The sequence below is a fragment of the Chanos chanos genome, chromosome 16 (assembly GCF_902362185.1).
Source record: "Chanos chanos chromosome 16, fChaCha1.1, whole genome shotgun sequence".
Taxonomy (NCBI): Eukaryota; Metazoa; Chordata; class Actinopteri; order Gonorynchiformes; family Chanidae; genus Chanos; species Chanos chanos.
In genome coordinates, this window is record NC_044510.1 from 1,483,409 (window position 1) to 1,487,889 (window position 4,481).

General features: G+C 42.8%; 2 non-coding genes across 2 annotated transcripts; one reads left to right on the top strand and one right to left on the bottom strand.

Moving 5' to 3' along the window:
- Window positions 1–3,864: 3,864 nt before the first annotated feature.
- Window positions 3,865–3,937, top strand: trnav-cac (transfer RNA valine (anticodon CAC)). The gene has a single exon. It is a non-coding gene; the product is annotated as a tRNA-Val (tRNA).
- A 471-nt stretch (window positions 3,938–4,408) lies between these two features.
- On the bottom strand, window positions 4,409–4,481 carry trnar-ucg (transfer RNA arginine (anticodon UCG)). The gene has a single exon. It is a non-coding gene; the product is annotated as a tRNA-Arg (tRNA).

Consider the following 4,481-nt stretch of genomic DNA (forward strand, 5'->3'; position numbering starts at 1 on the left):
CTTTTTTTTTTTTATTTATACAGTGCTTAAATTATTATGCAGCGCCATTGTGTCTGTGAGGGGTATAAATACTTCCTGTTTCATACAATAAATAGTGTCTGTTTCATCGTGTATTTTTCTGTTGTTTTCTGTGATTCACACTGAAGTTTTTTGTATTTGCATTTTTAGTGTCATTGAACTAAGATTGTCTGAACACGATCAGTTACTTCAGTCTATCGTAGGACTTTTATGACAGGATTATCATACTGCTATTATAATTAGTTCATTTTTGCTATGCAAGCATTTTGTATTTTAGTCATGTTTTGTTTTAGTTAACCTTAAGTAAAACAAGACCTGAAAAGATGTTTTTCAATGGACAAAAGATCTAAAATAAGCTCCAAAAGGTTTATTTACTGTTAGTGTGTATGATGTGGTAATGGGTGACATTGCTTATGCAGTAACATAATTACTCAACCATGCATGTATGAGTAACACCACATTGTGCTTGTAGCACCTTTGTGTATACTCAGTTGACATGCAAGGTCACCACTAACCTCTTGGTGATTTTTATATATCTAATATAAGGGATGCCTAAAATTGAATTCTACTACAAATTCATTATACTTGGTCAATGAGGTATAGTCTGTTCAATAAGGGCATAGATGTGGTATGAATGAAGGTGTTTCCCAAAATAAAGGAAAGATAAACAAAGGAGTTACACTGTCAGCACACCTTGGCATAGATGTTATAAGCATGCAGAACACTGACGGCAGAAGTGCTTCCCAGTTCCTCAAGGTTAAATATAATGATTTGGTCTTTTACTGACAATGGTGGAACATGCTATGTTAGACATTCCTCCAGCATCTGTGTTGCTCAGAGAGAGAGAAATAGCCTCACTTTGGAGATGTTCTTCAAGTGATAAAGTTCTTTTTTGTGACACCTCACACATGAGCCTTGAAATTAAAATATCAGAATCAAAAATGACTCCTAGATTCCTTGCTTCTTGGCTTGGGTTAAGTCCTTGTGCATTTAGTTTGGGGGTCAGTTTCTATTTCTGAGCCTTTGAACCAATGATCAATCCTGCAATCCTGATTAAAAGGCTGATTAAAAAGTAGTTTCTCTAAAGTTTTGCTTAAAAATTGGAAATTTGAAATTGGTCTAAAATTGCTGGGTGTTAAAATATCCAGGTTCCCTCTCTTTGAAAGAAGTTTGACTAAAGCAGTTTTAAAATCAGTGGGGAAGACACCAAGCTGTGAGGAGTGATTTGCTATGGCAAGGATGTCTTCGGATACAGAATTAATTTTGGTTTTAAAAATGGAGGTTGGAATTGGGTCGAGGGAACACGTGGAGGGCTTCAGTTCTGTTACTATTTTCCTGAGAGTTCAGCATCAACCAGGTCAAAATGTTCCAACTTGACATCACTCTATGCACAGGATATGGGTAAAAGTACAGTGTGGTTGTTCTGCTGGCAGATGCCAGATCTAATGTTAATTATTTTCTCCCTGGAGTAGCTTGCAAACTCTTCACATGTAAAACCTGGAATCTTGAAGCTGTAGTCAGTTGTGGGGTTAACCAGAGAATCTAGTGTACTAAAAAGCAGTCCGGGATTTTAATTGTTGGTGTTTATCAGGTTTGAGAAATACGCTTGCTTAAGTTCTTGGGTGAGGATATTCTGATGGATTACTAATTTTGTTTTTCGCCATCTGTGCTCAGCAACTCTGCAGTCTCTTTTTAATTCCATGGTTTGATTATTTTTCCATAGGGGAACCTTTTCTTGTAGTTATTTTCCTGTTTTAACTGGAGCGACTGCTCAAGCACTGTTTTCATTTTATGGTTAAAATCATAAACTAAGAATTTGCAGGATGTCGGTAAGACATTTTTGTGGGTTGCAATATGTGGTGTGAGAGTTTTGGCTACCCCAGGGGTAATGTAACATTTTCTGACAATATGTTCTGTGGTACTTGGCAGAAAATGATCAAAACTGTTAAAAAACACACAGTGGTGGTCAGACAGAGCCAGATCAGTGACAGAGGATATACTGATGATAAGACCATCTGGTATAATTCAATCCAAGGTGTGTCCATGTTTGTGAGTCAGTACATTAATATGCTGTTTAAAAGCCATACATTCCAACAATTCTAAAAACTCTTTAGCTTTGGTATCTGCCAGATCATCAGCATGTATGTTAAAGTCACCAATCAAAATACAGGTATCATGGATCGCGTGAATGACAGATAGTAGGTCTGAGAATTTCGTTTAAAAACAGAGGGGACAGATCATTTAGGAGATCTGTGTACTGTCACTGCACGGAAACGAGGCTGAGAATTTAAAAAAGCAGCGTTATATTCAAAGGCATGAAATGTGCCTAGGTCCACATCCCTGCCCTTCAGTGTCTCTCTCTGTAGACTGTAGCCGTCCCTCCGCCCTTCTAACCCTCCCTGGACGAATAGGAAAAGGTATACCTGGGTGGACAGGCTTAAGTCAGTGTGGCAGGTGCATCTGTGCCCAGCCAGGTCTCAGTAAGAAAAAGACAGTCCGGATTTTGATCATTGATGAGGTCATGATACAAAAGGATTTGTTTTGTTGACGCCCTTACATTTAAAAGAGCCACGTTGATTTCTGTCCATTTTGTCCATTATGGGAACTATAACCAAGTTATTTATGTTTGGCCCCTTTATTGTTCTGTTTACTGTGTTGTGTCGAGTTGACAAGATGAGTTTTATAAAATCAACAGGGGTAGGTGTGGTATGTAGTCATGGTGAAATACATCGCACTACATTGTGGGCGTGCACCTGAGAACCCCTGTGGTTGGGGTGGGGTCCATCACGCTTAAAGAACACAGGGCAGCCCCAGAAAAGATCAAAGCTGTCTATAAAAGTGACCTTAAATTTGTCACATGCAGTTTTCAGCCATGAAATGAGATCAGATGACTGAATTTTTCTCTGCCTTTTTGAAAGTCAGTAAGGGTCCTGAAATTGCAATGTTTTTTCTGGTTTCTTTGAGGGTGGTGAGAAAAGTTTTAAAACGTTCCTTTAAAGTTTTGGACTTACGATGAGAAGTGTTGTTGCTGCCGACATGTGCCACCACAGTGCTCATGTTTCCAAGCATGGCTGGAAGCTGTGTGTTGAAGTCCAACACATGAGCTCCAGGGAAACAGTGGACCACTGCAGCAGTTCTGTGGGAGTTCACTGAGAGCTTCTGAACGATGGAAACACCAATCACCACAGTGGAGGCAAGCGATGGTGGAGGGGCTGGTGCACTGGAGGGATGGCAGTTGGGGAATGAGTCCAGGCTCAGCCCCATAAAATGGCTTTCCAACCTCAGCTCCTGAGATGGTAGGGGGTGCAGTATTTTCCCTTGTCTTCCCTGCCTACCTCTGTCACCCTCCTGTTTCTACTGATGTTCCCTCGGGCCTGCTGTGGAGCAGGAGCCGGTTTAACATCCCACAGCTGGAGCTGCCATGTCAGTGGTCAGTGGTGAAAGTGCTCCTTGGCAAGAATTTCCACACAAGGCTCTTGAAGACAAATACTCATCCATTCACTCAGCCCGGCTTTTCCCATTCAGTTCCCTCATAAGGAGGGAAACCTCCAGCAATGCCACCTGGAGATCAAAGAGAACCAAAGCAAACACACTCAAACCGCAATAAAAACTTCCAAGAAGACATGACAGCAAGGAATTAAAAATAATACGTTGTTTATAACTTGTTAGTCGTGTATGTTCAAATGTAATTACATTATGTCTAATGTATGAACAAATGCAGTCTCCTTATTACCACATCGTAGGTGAGCATGGTCATCATGTTCACCTTACATGCAAAAGGTCCTCGGTTTGAAACTGGGTGGAAACATTCTATCACCCATGTAAGACTCCTGGGCCCCTCCTGCAGTTTCTGTAGTGTAGTGGTTATCACGTTCGCCTCACACGCGAAAGGTCCCCGGTTCGAAACCGGGCAGAAACAGGCCTTCTGGCAATACTTTTGGCCCTGTCTGGACCGAAGCTCTCTACTCAGGGTGAGGGCAGCGGGCGGAACAAGGAAAGCTCCGAGCAACGAATGCCCTCCTTTCTTCTAGATCTTTGCCGTCGCAGACATTTGGCCGCCCCCCGTCCCAGCTCATCCCGAGCCTCGTCCGCCACGCAGCTGGAGTTGGACGCGGAGGCGGGGAGCCCGCTGGAGGTTGAAGACCTCGCAAGCTAATGTTAATCTAGATGCTATAAGCTGTGCACCCGCTTCCTGCGGGAGAAGGGGCTTGCCATTCTTTCACCCGCCTAAGCAATATGAGAGCAGGTACACAGCAGGAACCCTAGCAGGCTCAGTAGCCTGCTCATTGCTGGCAGGGGTTCAGTGAACTTCAAAACCACTGGCACAACTGTTTCACTGCACCGTTTAGCAAGCACAGGCCCAGGTCCGGGCACAGGCACAGCTTAAAGGCAACCACGAAGGGACTCGAACCCTCAGTCTTCTGATCCGAAGTCAGACGCCTTGTCCATTAGGCCACGTGGTC